Genomic DNA, 16,151 nt, shown 5'->3' on the forward strand with positions numbered 1-16,151 from the left:
TGTGAAAACTCCGTAGTAACCCGGGTATTGGTTGACAACGGGTCAAGTGCAAACATCTGCCCTCTCTCCACTTTAAGCAAATTGAAAATCAAAGAGGAGAGGATCTAGAAGAATAGTATTTGCGTACGGGGGTTTGACGGTGGAAGCAGAGATTCATTTGGCGACATAGTGTTGGAATTGACAATAGGGCCAGTTGAATTCACAATGGAGTTTCAAGTACTGGACATAACTGTTTCTTATAATTTGTTGTTGGGTCGACCATGGATCCATGCTGCTAAAGCAGTCCCGTCAACACTACACCAGGCGGTCAAGTTTGAATGGGATCATCAAGAAATAGTTGTGCATGGGGAAGAAAGTTTAAATGCTCACAGTAGTGCCATTGTACCGGTCGAGGGAATAGAAAATGACCAGGGACCATGGGTATACCAAGTGTCCGACACAGTGTCGGTAGAGAAAATTCCAGAGGGAAAGTACCTTCCGAATCCAAAGATAACCTCTACATCAGTCATGGTAGCCTATGAAATGTTAAAAAATGGTTTTATACCCGGCAAAGGTCTGGGCTCATCTTTTCAAGGAATTATACAACCAGTATCTCTCCCCGAGAACTGGGGAACATTCGGTTTGGGGTTCATACCTGTCACACCTCCTCTTTGCGCGCCCCGCCCCGAAGGGTAAGATGCGCGGGTGGAGTTTTTCCAATTTAAGTGACAATATTCGAAATGGGATTATTTATTTAATTCAGAGTCGCCACTTGGGAAAGGTTTGGCTTTTGGTGTCCCAAGTCACCGGTTTATCTTGAATCCCAAATCGAGGAAATTTTCGACTTTTCCGAATGAAGTCTGCGAACCAGAAATTCTAAGTAAGGAATTCTGTTGACCCGAGGGAAGGTGTTAGGCACCCTCGAATCCCGTGGTTCTAGCACGGTCGCTTAAATTGTTATAATGGCTAAATATCTGATTTAAATACATGTTATGACTTACGTGCTTTTATTAAGTTTAAACCGCTTTATTATTATTACTTATTTTTTATAGAATTGCAACGTCGTGAAAATGCATCTCGAACCACGTCACAATCAATGCACCCGTGATCGTCGACACATTTGGACTTCGTTGAGATTCGGATTTGGGTCACATCAATGTGCACCCGAATTTAAGAATGTGATTTAATTAAGCCGCGCCAACAGAGTCTAACGCGTTATTATCTTTGTAGAAGGCCATGAAATTTATTAAATGGCCTATCTTGAATTCTAAATAATTATCATGGTTATTTATTGAGGGCCCCGCAATTTTTGCATCTTTATTTGGCGAGGCTCATCTCTATTTTAGAAAAGGATATCCTAAAATGGCTACATTTCTAATGCATTTGTCTTTAAAACTAGAAGAAAAGGTACATGCTAATTCAATTATAGGCTTTTGCCTAATCCGGATTTTTGTCAGTTTCTGATTAACTACTTATAAAGTAAAAACGCCATGCCTTGCGAGGACGTTTCAGTCGAACAAAAGACTACATATGAGATTGATGAAATGCAATACCTAATCCGAACATTTCTTGAGTTGAACTAAACTGAACTTATTTGGACTAGATTAAAGGATAACTGGAAAAGTAAAATACTTTAGTTTGGCAAGGAATCATGTACGAGCTAAACGAAATACAACACTTAATCCGAACACTTCTCGAGTTGAACTTAACTAAACTTATGTGGACTAGTCTTAACTAAACAAAAAAAAACTAAATGAAACAAGAATAGTATTGTATAAAGTCGAAATATACATGCCCCTACTGACAAACAACTACAGAGTTAAAATACAACAGGGTAAACTCAGTCAAATATCAATACATACTTTCGAACTGTTGAATCATAAATTAAATCAACTTTCACAGGCCTGCTAATGTATTATGAATACTACAACAAATACTTGAACTTCTTCAACCTTTTTTCATTTCATGCTTTCCAACTGTTTTAATTACATCAATACGGGACTTGAAATGTGTACCTGAAATGCTGAAAATGCAAAGGAGAAGAAGAAGAAGATGTGGAAATCAGCAGCAGAAAGAAGCAGGACTAGTAGTAGCAGCAGGACAGGGCAGCAACAACAGTGAGCAGAATAGCAACAACAATCAGAACAGCACAAAAGAAAAGGATTCTGATGCGTGGTGGAACTAGAGTTGAAGGAAAATAACAGCCAAACGAAATAGCACACAGTGTGATGGCAACAATGCTCCAGACAATCCAATTCCGGAATATACCAAATGCCACAAAACACTAACAATAATCTCGATTGAATTTTAGAAGAAGCAACACTGCCTAATGTATTGACAATAGATGAAGTTCAGACAAACGAGACCAAATTTCTGATTTCCTAATCTGTTTTCTCTCTTTCTTGCTCTCTTTCTATTCCTGTCAACTCTCTCTTTTCTTTCTATCTTCACAGTGTGTGTGTGTTTCTTTTCTAATCCCTCTGCCTCTAATTCTGTCTATCCTCCTCAGTCAGATGCCTGCCCCTTTTATATGCCTTCCTTAAACCTTTAACAACCTGTTTTTTAGAGTATCCCAGTACCCTCCCATGTGCCTTTAACCTTTTTTCAGTTCCACTTTAGTTAATTAAGTATTAAAACCCATTCACATTCCCTGGCAGATTCAACTTTTTCATTTTATTATCTAAAAGCAAGTATGGGCAGTAGAATATATCTGACAGCATATGCTGTCAACCCATTTTGAAATTGAAAACCCTTTTATGCAGGAAAACAGGCTGTGCACAATGCACATGCTGTGCACAAGTGCACATGCCACCAACTCAGATTTCGGTTACAGACCAAACCTTAGGTTTCTGAAACCATATTCACGACTATAAGTAACAGGGCTTGGTTCTTAATTGATTCAGGTAAATGTTCAACAAAGGCAAGTTGATTTGTTATTGTTCGGACAGTTGAAACTAATTGACGACACATGTCGACTCGACTATATTAGCATTAACATACACAATCGTAGCCAAAAATCAAACATTTAAACAGTATCGATACATGGTTTGAATTATACTGACTAAACAGAAATGCACTCGAGGAGTTAACTAGTCAGTCCAAACTCGAAACACAACCAATACACATGCCTTATCAGAATAGGAGGGGGAGGGGATTTAGACAAACACAGAGGTTTAAGTAAAGTGGACAAACAAAAGTTGATAAAATCAAAACAAATATGAACAGACTTTTTTAAACAATCACACGGACTAAAACAATAAAGGAAAGAAAGCAGACTTACCTTAAAACTTGAAAAGTTTAACAGTTTGAACTCGGATTTGGACAAACTTTTCTTAAGGCTGAATGGACTTTAATCGAAGTGTTTCTCAGATGAGAAACACTTTGATTGAAGTCCATTAGACCTTAATCTCTTCGGTTGAACCGGTATGAACCAGTGACGAAGGGCACAAAACTTTCAAACTTAGATCTGGGATTCAGGCTTCCCTGATCAGATTCGGACCAAACCAAGTATGGTTTGGTCACGAGGGGGGTCTGGGGAGTGTCTGGTATGAATTTGGAGCAGATCGGTGTAGATTAGGTTCCGACTCGAATCTTCAAATGAAGATTCGAGAAGGTGGGATAAGATTCGAAGCATGGGGTTGGTAGATTTGGGTTCAGGATGGCATGGGGGTTCTATGGTGTTCAGGGGAAGGTCACCGGCGTTCATGCCGCCGGTTTTCATGGTGGGGGATACAAGGGCGGCTCTAGGGTTTGAAGGGGATGAGGTTGAAGACGAAGGCTGGGGTTCGGATAGGGGGGGCAGGGTAGGATTATGGCCTTATATAGTTAATGGGTGGATTGATCTCGACCGTTAGATCAATCTAGATCTACGGTCTGGATCTGATAGCTTAAGTGGAACGGTGTCGTTTCAAGGGTAAAGGGTTGGGGTCGGTCCGGGTAAGATGGGTCGGGTTTATTGATGGGTTATGGGGAATTGATCTTGGCCGTTGATCACTTCTGAGATCAACGGCCCAGATCACACTGGACCAAAACGTCGTCGTTTGGACGTCCTGGGCATCAGGTGGCCTGGACCGGGCAGGCCTGGGTCTTGGGCTGTTTGTTTGGGCCAATTTTGTTAAAATTGGCCCAAATCCGGAAGAATAAAGGGACCCTTTCTTTTTTCTTCTTTTTTTTTATTATTTTATTTATTTCCTTTTTCTTATTTATTTTAAAACAAAACTAAGCCAAAAATCAAATTAAAATTAAATACACACTCAATACAATTTTTTGCACACACACTAAAATATTTCAAAACAGGTACAATCAAACCAAATAAAATCACGGACGAAAGTGCCTATTCATGATTTTCTATTTAACGACCGGATTACGGTTTGAATTATGCAGGACACATATATTTTTTGAATTTTATTTTAATAAAGTAAATAAATAAAAATGGGCCGAAGTCACAAATAAATCAACAAGGTGCCGCACAGAATCCGAAATTGTACCGCAGGGCCAATTATTATTTTTTATTTCTTTTTGGAGCGATTGTCGTGCGAAACAAAAATCATGTGCTCACAGCTACCCCTCTTTGTTCGGAAACACGAAGGGTTTTCGTGCAAAGATAAAGTGAGCGTGTATGAGCGATTTTTGCCTATAGACCACTCCGTATGAAGCATTTTTGAAAGATCTGACCGAATCTTGCTTCAAAGATTTCCTACATATCCTGGGCTAAACAGGAATCAGGTCAATGTAGTTCGGGAAGTTTTGGTAGCTGGGACTACCATGGGATTGCAATGCTTGCTGCTACTGCTGTTGCTGTTGTCACTGCTACGTCACTGACCGCCTTATTACAACCAAACGAAAATTGGAAACTGAACTAACTACTTATATGCATGTCAACTGCTAGTTACAAGATTCCTATCTATGATTCTTTTACAACTTGATCTTGGGTCTTAGCTGATTTTGCTTGTAGACTTCGACCTGAATCTTGATGCTTGCGAGTTGCGGCGACTCGTTTAATCTCCGGGATACTGAGTGAGACGCGATTGGTAGGGTTCAAGGCCTTAGTCAAATGTTGGAGTCGATCTGCTCTCCATTCACTCTGATATCTCGGGATGTCTTCTTTTGTCTTTTCTTCTTTGATTCTGAGTTGAGACTCATCTCGTAGGTCATTTCGATCCGTGTGGCTCGAGGTTAGACCTGCGAAAAAAAAACAAACAAACGAAACGAAATTTTCTGCCCCAGTTTCACTAGGAAAATTTCGTTAATTATTCACCAGGCAGTTCATAAAATTGATGAAAGAGGATATGCATGCTCAGTTCAGGGTTGGAGCCCTAACACCGGCCAGCTGGGGAGAGGTTCGGTTTGGGGTTTAAAACCCTAACGCCGATCAAAGGAAGAACTCAGTTTAGGGTTTAAAACCCTAATGCTGATTGCATGGAAAAGCTCAGTTTAGGGTTTAAAACCCTAATGCTGGCTGGAATGAAAAGTTCAGTTTAGGGTTTAAAACCCTAATGCTGACTAAAAGGAAAATTCAGTTTAGGGTTTAAAACCCTAATGCTGACCAGAAGGAAAATTCAGTTTAGGGTTTAAAACCCTAATGCTGATTGTATGGAAAAGCTCAGTTTAGAGTTTAAAACTCTAATGCTGGCTGAAAGGAAAAAGTTCAGTTTAGGGTTTAAAACCCTAATGCTGACTAAAAAGGAAAATTCAGTTTAGGGTTTAAAACCCTAATGCTGATTGCATGGAAAAGCTCAGTTTAGAGTTTAAAACTCTAATGCTGGCTGAAAGGAAAAAGTTCAGTTTAGGGTTTAAAACCCTAATGCTGACTAGAAGGAAAATTCAGTTTAGGGTTTAAAACCCTAATGCTGATTGCATGGAAAAGCTCAGTTTAGAGTTTAAAACTCTAATGCTGGCTGAAAGGAAAAAGTTCAGTTTAGGGTTTAAAACCCTAATGCTGACTAGAAGGAAAATTCAGTTTAGGGTTTAAAACCCTAATGCTGATTGCATGGAAAAGCTCAGTTTAGAGTTTAAAACTCTAATGCTGGCTGAAAGGAAAAAGTTCAGTCTAGGGTTTAAAACCCTAATGCTGACTAGAAGGAAAATTCAGTTTAGGGTTTAAAACCCTAATGCTGATTGCATGGAAAAGCTCAGTTTAGAGTTTAAAACTCTAATGCTGGCTGAAAGGAAAAAGTTCAGTTTAGGGTTTAAAACCCTAATGCTGACTAGAAGGAAAATTCAGTTTAGGGTTTAAAACCCTAATGCTGATTGCATGGAAAAGCTCAGTTTAGAGTTTAAAACTCTAATGCTGGCTGAAAGGAAAATTCTTCAGTTTAGGGTTTAAAACCCTAATGCTGACTAAAAAGGAAAATTCAGTTTAGGGTTTAAAACCCTAATGCTGACTGCATGGAAAAGCTCAGTTTAGAGTTTAAAACTCTAATGCTGGCTAAAAGAAAAAAGTTCAGTTCAGGGTTTAAAACCCTAATGCTGACTGAAAGGAAAATTCAGTTTAGGGTTTAAAACCCTAATGCTGATTGCATGGAAAAGCTCAGTTTAGAGTTTAAAACTCTAATGCTGGCTGAAAGGCAAAAGTTCAGTTTAGGGTTTAAAACCCTAATGCTGACTAAAAGGGAAATTCAGTTTAGGGTTTAAAACCCTAATGCTGATTGGCTGGGGATAAAGCTCGAGAATACTACACGATCAATTTTTGAGTTTTCTTGTTTTAATAGAAGATAAAAGGGAGTTTTGCGGGAACTTACCTTTTGAGTGAATTCCTTATTACCAAAATGTTTCTTGTACCCGTGTACCTTCTTCTTTGGGCGACACCTGCTTCTTGCACGGTTGTCTTGGATTAACACCTGTTTCAACTTCTCAGACAAAGAACAATTGTTAGTTCGAAAATGACGGTCGGTTTGGTGACCTTGATCGTTCCCAATTGCTTCGTTGCGTCTTTACTTCTGTTGCGAAGTCCCGCCATTGATTCGAATTGAATGGCGAAACCTTTAGACTGCTCAGGCTTGTATTTCCGGATTCTGTGATGATTTGCCTCGTAAGGCCTCTTTTTTTCTTTTTGTCCCGTTTTGATTGAAGGTTCTCAACGGGGATTTTATTGGAGGTGTTCTGTGGGAACTTGTACAAGAGGAAGCTATGTGGGGGGAATATTTACAAAGTGGATTCTTTGTGCGGATTCTATACAATGGGGTGTGCTGGGTTTTTGTTTCAAAACGGGTTTCCCAGGGTTTGTTGGGGTAAGCTTGTTGGGGAAAGGACTCGCTGGGGATGTGCTGATGAAATTCCAACGGGGATTTATATATATATATATACTGGGGAGACTTTGTGGGAAATTGTACAAAAAGAGAAACTCTGTGGGGTTTTGTACAGGGGGAGACTCTGTGGGGATTTATCCGAAGGTGGACTTGCTGGGGGAAGATTTCAAGATTCCTCTCTTTCTTCTTTACTCCGGAACACCATCAAACGTCATGATTCATCATGCTTGGGTAATCATATCAACGAGATGAGGCGCTTTCCTTCATGAGACGGGATTCCGTGCAAACAAACCTGCCACCTGTCCTTTCCGGTGTGTCCTGAACTCGGGGTTAAAATGCGAAAGGGATTCGAAAAGAAAAAAAGAAAGGGGAAAACAAACCAGAAAAGGAGTACCCTTTTCGGGATGAGAAAAACTTATCTGAGGAAGATAACGCTGGCTTTAAATGATATGACATGCCTTTTGGACTGGACGTCTGACCTTCTAAGAGCTTGCGTTTTCCTGAACCAGAACGCATCTGTGATTCCAAACTGGTGGCACTCTGTCGAAACTTTCTTGGGATGATGTCATTCTTTTTCGGTCAACAGTGCCCTTTGCGGGTTTTCGCTGGCTGGCCTCTCTCATTTTTCTTCCTGTCATCGCTTGATAGCACTCTTTGCGAGTTTTTACTAAACAAGCTCTCTCATTTTGGTTTCTCTACTCCCGTCGCCTCGTGGTGCCCGAAGGTTTTCACCGCCGAGACTCTCTCATTTTATCTTTCTCAATTCAGAGTGTGCTGGTCTTCATTTGTGACGATTATTGATTCCCCACCATATTTGGCAATTGATTTGAAGGCTTGTGCTTGGTAAAGAGAGGTAGTGATACTAACTTCTCAACTGCTGGACGTGCCCCGATTTTCAATTTCAGGGTGAATGGGATTTTATTGTTGGTGTGACTGAACCTCAGGGAGAGGCTGCCTACGTATCCTTTCGGAATCAAGTCAAACGTAGTTCAGGCCTCAATCAAATTTTGTTTTGTTTTCTCTTTTTTTTTTTTGTTTTCTTTTTTTTTGTTTTGTAAGTGGCTCAAAAGTTGGTGGAGAGGATTGGGTAGTGTTTGGGAAGTAGTGGGGAACAAACGCCTTCACCATTTTCAACGTGTCAGGACCACTGGAGTATGATTTAGACGTAATACCTCTTAACTGCATCTGCATTTACTGCTGTGTCGGGGTCATTTCCTTCGATATCGCCTAAATACAGTGCTCCTCTCGGCAATATCTTCCTTACGATGTATGGGCCTTTCCAATTTGGAGGCGAACTTTCCTTTTGCTTCTTCATGATGCGGCAGAATACGCCTCAGTACCAACTGACCTACTTCGAAATTCCGGGGTCGGACTTTCTTGTTGTAAGCACGGGCCATCCTTCGTTGGTATAACTGTCCGTGACAAACTGCAGCCATCCGCTTTTCATCAATCAACGTCAATTGCTCTAACCGAGTCTTAACCCACTCGCTGTCCTCGATTTCTGCTTCGACAATGATTCGAAGCGAAGGAATTTCTACCTCTGCCGGTATTACAGCCTCGGTCCCATAAACCAAAAGATAAGGAGTTGCTCCCACCGATGTGCGTACCGTAGTGCGATACCCCAATAATACAAAAGGTAACTGCTCATGCCACTGTCGGGAACTTTGTATTGTTTTCCTCAAAATCTTCTTGATGTTTTTATTTGCAGCTTCCACAGCACCATTGGCTTTTGGCCGATAAGGAGTGGAATTCCTGTGTGTTATCTTGAATTGCTCGCACACATCTCCCATCAAGTGACTGTTCAAGTTTGCTGCATTATCTGTAATGATGGTCGCAGGAATACCGAAGCGACAGATAAGATTTGAGTGTACAAAATCCACTACAGCTTTCTTGGTGACCGACTTGAGAGTGACAGCTTCTACCCATTTTGTGAAGTAATCGATGGCAACCAGTATAAACCTGTGTCCATTCGAAGCCTTTGGTTCAATTGGTCCAATGACGTCCATGCCCCAAGCGACAAATGGCCAAGGTGCGGACATGGGATGCAGTTCCGTGGGAGGTGCGTGAATCAAATTACCGTGCACCTGACACTGATGACACTTCCGGACAAAGCTAAAGCAATCCTTTTCCATGGTCATCCAGTAATAACCCGCTCTAAGGATCTTCTTCGCTAAGACATACCCGTTCATGTGAGGTCCGCACACACCTGCGTGTACTTCGTGCATGATCTTTCTCGCTTCCTCGATATCGACACATCTTAAGAGATTGAGGTCCGGAGTCCTCTTATATATCAATTCACCGCTCAGAAAGAAACCACTTGCATGTCGCCTAATGGTCCTCTTTTGATCTCCAGTAGCGTGCTCGGGGTATTCTTGCGTCTTTAAGAACCTCTTGATGTCGTGGTACCAAGGCTGCGTATTTGATCCCGCTTCGATTACACTGCAGTAACCGTGTCTTTCCTTGATTTGGATTTCCAAAGGATCGACGTGGGCGTTGCCCGGGTAGGGTAGCATAGAAGCCAGAGTAGCAAGTGCATCTGCCAGTTCATTGTGACACCTCGGAATATACCTGAACTTTATCGAGGTAAAGCGCTTGCTGAGGTCCTCCACATGTTGTCGGTATGGGATAAGTTTGACATCCCGAGTTTCCCATTCACCTTGGACTTGCCGGATGATCAGGTCAGAATCTCCCATAATCAGTAAGTCTTCGACATCCTGATCGATTGCCATATGCATGCCCATAATGCAGGCTTCATACTCAGCTGTATTATTTGTGCAGAAGAAACGAAGTCTAGCTGTGGCGGGATAATGCTGACCGGAAGGCGAGATCAAAATCACCCCAATCCCTACACCCTTGGCGTTCACGGCTCCGTTGAAGAACATCTTCCATACATGAGCTTCCTCCGAGATCACTTCTACGGTGTTTACCTCTTCATCTGGAAAGTAGGTATCCAATGGCTGGTATTCCTCATCGACCGGGTTTTCGGCCAAATGATCTGCTAACGCCTGGGCTTTCATTGCCGTGCGGGTGACATAAACTATGTCGAATTCTGTAAGCAAGATTTGTCATTTAGCCAGTCTCCCAGTAGGCATTGGTTTCTGAAATATATACTTCAAGGGATCCAACCTGCTTATGAGGAACGTAGTGTGGGCTTGGAGATAATGCCTCAGCTTTTGAGCAACCCATGTGAGAGCGCAACATGTCCTTTCCAACAGTGTGTATTTGGCCTCGTAGCCGGTGAATTTCTTGCTCAGGTAGTAGATTGCTTGCTCCTTTTTTCCGGTTACGTCGTGTTGCCCGAGGACACAGCCGAAAGAGTTCTCTAAGACTGTCAGATACAAGAAAAGTGGCCTTCCCGGTTCTGGAGGGACCAAGACTGGGGGATTCGAAAGGTATTCTTTGACTTTATCGAAGGCTTCTTGACACTCAGGTGTCCATTTGGTCGCCGCATCTTTCCTTAACAGCTTGAATATGGGCTCACACGTGCTTGTCAGCTGGGCGATGAACCGACTGATGTAATTCAACCTGCCCAACAGACTCATCACGTCTTTCTTTGTTCTCGGGGGAGGCAGCTCTCTGATGGATTTTATCTTAGTTGGATCTAGCTCGACACCTCTCCTGCTTACAATGAAGCCCAAAAGTTTGCCCGACGGAACTCCGAAAGCACATTTAGCTGGGTTCAGCTTCAAGTCATACTTCCTTAGCCTCTCGAAGAACTTCCTCAAGTCTTGGATGTGATTATCCTGCGTCCTGGACTTGACTATCACATCATCCACGTACACCTCTATTTCTTGGTGCATCATGTCATGGAAAATGGCAGTCATGGCCCTCATGTAAGTAGCCCCAGCATTCTTCAGACCAAATGGCATGACCCGGTAACAGTAGGTGCCCCAAGGCGTGGTGAAGGCAGTTTTCTCGGCGTCTTCTTCATCCATCAATACCTGGTGATACCCAGCATAACAATCTACGAAAGACTGTATCTCGTGTTTGGCACAATTGTCAACGAGGATGTGGATGTTGGGCAGCGGGAAGTTATCTTTGGGACTTGCTCTGTTCAGATCTCGGTAATCTACACATACCCGAGTTTTTCCGTCCTTTTTTGGTACTGGAACCACGTTCGCCAACCATGTTGTATATTGGACTACCCGAATCACTCCCGTTTTCAGTTGTTTGGTGATCTCCTCTTTAATCTTGTCGCTGACCTCAGTTTTGAACTTTCGTTGCTTTTGTTGAACCGGCGGACAGTCAGGATGAATCGGCAATTTATGAACCACCAGATCAACACCTAATCCCGGCATGTCATCATATGACCAAGCAAACACATCTTTGAATTCAAAAAGAAGTTGAATTATCGCCTCTCGCGTTTTCTGGTCCGTGTGAATGCTTACCTTGGTCTCCCGGATTTCTTCCGGGGTTCCTAAATTTACCGGTTCAGTGTCATTCAGATTTGGCTTAGGTTTATTCTCGAAATATTCCAACTCTCGGTTTATCTCCCTAAAAGCCTCTTCCGCATCATATTCTGGTTCTGGATTCATTAATTCGCAGTTAAATAACTCATTGTGATCTGGGCGTGAAGTCCGCAAGCATGTCATATTTAAAGCCGCATTATTAGGACTGAAAAGGAAGATAAAAGGAAAAGTAACAAAAATCAGAACAAAAGAAAGAATAGGAAAGCAAAGATGATTTTTTTTTGTATTTTTTTTTTGTATATTTTCTTTGGAAAGTTGGAAGACAACAATGTTTACAACTAGGAATTCAAAAACAACAATTGAAAAGAAGAAAACGTTCAAGTTATGCCCCGGAGATAACTTGTGATACAGGAAAGGTGGCAGGACAGGTCTACCCGGACTTTCGTCTAGTCGGGAATGGCGTGGCCTCCCAGTTTTGGAGTTTGGCGTTTGGCCCCATGTACATCATCTCAGCAGTGCTTGTGCCTTCGCCTGGTTGAACCATGTGGACCTCGTAGAGCATTTCCCTCATTACCCCACATATTTCCTCGATTTCCTCAGCTGTGAAGACCTCATCATCTTCTTCTTCAGCGTACCTTGGCCTGACGAAAGTCGCGTATAAATCCGGCAATGGTTGAGGCAACTTCCAGCCCTCATTTCTCCTTTTCTTTGCCCACTTTTTGTCTGCTGGAGTAGGTTTGAAACCTAGTCCAAAAGGTTTCTTGACGACTGGAAAAGTAATGGGTTCTGTTATTCCCTGAAGGGTTCGTCCAAGTCCCTTCCCTGGCCTAAATCCGTGCCGGATCATCTCTTTGGCCACCATGATTGAGGCGTTAGATAAGAAAGGCTGGGGCAAGGTATTCCCTCTTCGTGCTGCTCTTCCAGTACAACCTCGAAAGCTTGATAGACCGTATGTTCACTCCCTTCTCTCGGTTCAAGGTACGGGATGGATGGGTCCCGATAAATGGCATGCTCATCTTCCTCGTGGACCACGATCTCTCGGTCTTCATACTCGAACTTTACCATCTGGTGAAGAGTGGAAGGTACGGCTCCTGCCGCATGGATCCAAGGTCTGCCAAGGAGAAAATTGTAGGATGTGTCCATGTCGATCACCTGGAAGGTTACTCGAAATTCGACTGGTCCTATGACCAACAACAAATCTATTTCTCCCATGGTATCTCTCTTGATGCCGTCGAAAGCTCTCACACAGACATTGTTGGGTCGGATTCTTCCTGCCCCAATTTCCATTCTTTGTAGCGTGGAGAGCGGGCAAATGTCAACACCTGATCCCCCATCCAGCATTACCCGCTTGACATAGTAGTCCTCGCATTTAACTGTTAAGTGCAAGGCCTTGTTGTGTGCTGCTCCTTCCGGGGGTAAATCGTTCTTGCTGAAAGAGATTTGGTTGACGGCGAAGAATCTTTCTGTCATCCGCTCTAGTTGCTCCACCGAGGTTTCGACCGGTACATATACTTCATTCAGGGTTTTCAGCAGGATCTTTTGACGCTCGGTTGACCTCATTAATACTGACAGCATGGACACTTGCTCAGGGTGCTTGCGCAGCTGATCTATCACTTCGTAATACGGCATCTTCATCTGTTGGAAGAACACTTCCGCTTCTTCAACACTCACGGGCTCCTTTGGAGGGAAGCGCCTTTGTGTGGCGTTGTTCAGTTCTTGGGTATTTGAGTACTCTCCAACGAAAGTATTTTCTGGAAGTTCTTCCATGACCTCCTTACCTTTGTACATTACCAAAGTCTTTTGATAATTCCACGGCACTATGGACGGGTTGGTCATCGGCTTTTGTGGCACGCGTTCGATAACCACTGGCTCATTCAGCCGAGGTGGTTGAATCGTCCCCCGGACCACATAGGCCCCTTTTGGTACGTACATAGGTTTTGTCTTTTTGATCCCGAAGTTCTGCGCCTTCTCAGCTCGACCTCGCGGTACGTAAAGAACTCCATCCTTGGCTGGTACCACTTTCTTTTCCACTTTCTTTTCAGGCTTGCTCTTTATAGCCTTGGCCTCCTCCCCTTTTTCTGGTTTTTGGTCTATTTCAGGCCTCTTCCCCGTGTCGACAATGGCAATTATAGCTTTTAAAGCAGGATTGAACTCTTTGTCTTCACAAATCATTCCGATCAGCGGCCCATTATTGTGAGCAGGTAATGGGTTGTTAGTTACGTTCGGGACTTCCTCGTCCCTTAGCACTATTTTCCCTTGCTCGATCAAATTTTCGACCACTCTCTTCAATGACCAGCAGTCGTTTGTATCATGTCCCTCGGCCCCTGAATGATAGGCGCATCTGACTCCGGCTTTGTAAGAAGGCGATGTTGGGTTTTGCCTCGTTTGGGGAATTGGTTGCAAGAAACCCAACTGGACTAGCTTAGGGAACAAAGTAGAGTATTGTTCACCGATGGGCGTGAAAGTCCGTCGTCGAGGTGGCTCCTGGGGGCGGTAGTTATTCTGCGGGGGTTGTGGGTTATAGTGGTTGCGGTAAGGAGGCTGATTTCTGGGAGGTGGAGCTGGGCCTCGGTTGGCTTGTTGTGGTGGATGGTTATAAGGTTGGGCATTCATGACCATATAAGGTTGATGAGCATATGCCAAATTTGAGTGGGGTTAGTAGTGTTGTGGGGCCCTCTCCGGAAAATGGGGCCTGGGATGACGATACTCCCTTGCTTCAGAGGCTGCCATAGCCGTTTCTTCCTTCTTCTTCCCCCTTGTCGTCCCTCCAGACCCGCTTTGGACGGCCTGAGAGGTTGCACTTATGGCCGCTTGACTCAAAATCCTTCCCGTTTTCAACCCATTTTCTACCATCTCTCCAATCTTGATCGCTTCCGCGAATGGCTTACCCATGGCCGACATCATGTTTTGGAAATAGTCAGACTCTTGAGCCTGGAGAAAGGTAGTAACCATTTCCAATTCATCCATGGGGGGCTTCACTCTCGACGCCTGTTCTCGCCACTTAATAGCATACTCTCTAAAGCTTTCTGAAGGCTTCTTTTTTAAATTTGACAGAGAGTTTCGGTCTGGCGCAATGTCGATGTTATACTGGAATTGTTTTACAAAATCTCTGGCGAGATCATCCCATATATGCCATCGGGACATTTCCTGATCCATATACCATTCCGAAGCTATCCCTACTAGACTTTCCCCAAAATATGCCATTAGCAGTTCTTCTTTTCCGCCGGCTCCCGCAATTGGTTGCAGTATTTCTTAAGATGTGCAATGGGGTCACCGTGCCCATCGTATTTCTCAAACTTGGGGGTCTTGAAACCCGTTGGTAGGTGCACGTGAGGGAACATGCACAGGTCGGCATAAGAGACGCTTTTTTGCCCACTCAATCCTTGCATATTCTTCAAACTTTGTTCGAGGCTTCTCATTCTCTTAGCAATCTCATTTTGTTCTGCAATTCTGGGGTTCTGATCCTGCCCTGGTGCGAGTTCGCACTGAGGCGGTAGAGCATTAGTGTTGGTAGCGAACCTGGTTGGTTCCATTGAGAACGATGGTGCTTGGAATGTAAAAGAGGATGAGTCAAAGCTTGGCTTGTATGTGGCAGGCTGTGCCGTAGCTGGGCAAGGCGATGCAGTAAAGATGTTCATGCTTGCATCAGTGGCCGACATTCGGGGATGAGGCTCGGAAGGTGATCCTGCAGAGAAGGCGGAGGTGGTCGGGTGTCCAAATGGGATAGCAGGGTAATTTATGGGGACATTAGAAGTCCCACTTGACCTGGAGAATAATTCAGGGAACCCGGGGACGACACTTGGCGGCTCTTTCCCATTGTTCCAGTCATCCAGCATTTCCAACATGCGGAGCCGTAGGATTCTATTTTCCTCCGCAGTTGTGGATTCAGGTGTGAGGACGGCTGAGATTGAGCTCTCCTCAAAGACGGGGGCTGTTTGCAATGGAATTTCCGAAGACATTTCCACACTTCCTTTTGACCTGGTGAAGTAAGTGTGAGTACTGCTTCTGGTCCTAACAACAGGTAGTTGAACACCTCTCCTTGACCTCGTGAAGTATGAGTGCGAGGCCAGACTTTCACCAAACCAACCGTCCTTTCAAAAAACCTGGAAATATTTGCTCAATGACAAACGCACGGTTAATTTGCAGCAAATAACAGATAGTTAATCTCACGTTGGGCATGATGCACCTATACAGTTAAGTGGATTACTATATGTCTGCTACGAGAGCATGCGTCATTCCGGTATTTTTCCTCTTATTTCCCTTTTTTCTTTTCTTTTCGTTTTCTCTTTTGTTTTTATTTTTGTAGTAAAAGAAAATGCGACCGGATCCGATGAGGATTGCCTACGTATCACGATGCTTACGTGAATCAGATCATTACGCAGTTCGAAAAACACAAATGAGCGTAAAAGAAACAACCTCTTTATTGTTGAAACGTTCTATTACAAGCTACATTTTGCAAAAGAAAGAGCAAACTTTGAAAATAAACCTAGACTCAAAATAGACCGAAAATCACCTT

The sequence above is a fragment of the Nicotiana tabacum genome, chromosome 3 (assembly GCF_000715075.1).
Source record: "Nicotiana tabacum cultivar K326 chromosome 3, ASM71507v2, whole genome shotgun sequence".
Classification (NCBI taxonomy): domain Eukaryota; kingdom Viridiplantae; phylum Streptophyta; class Magnoliopsida; order Solanales; family Solanaceae; genus Nicotiana; species Nicotiana tabacum.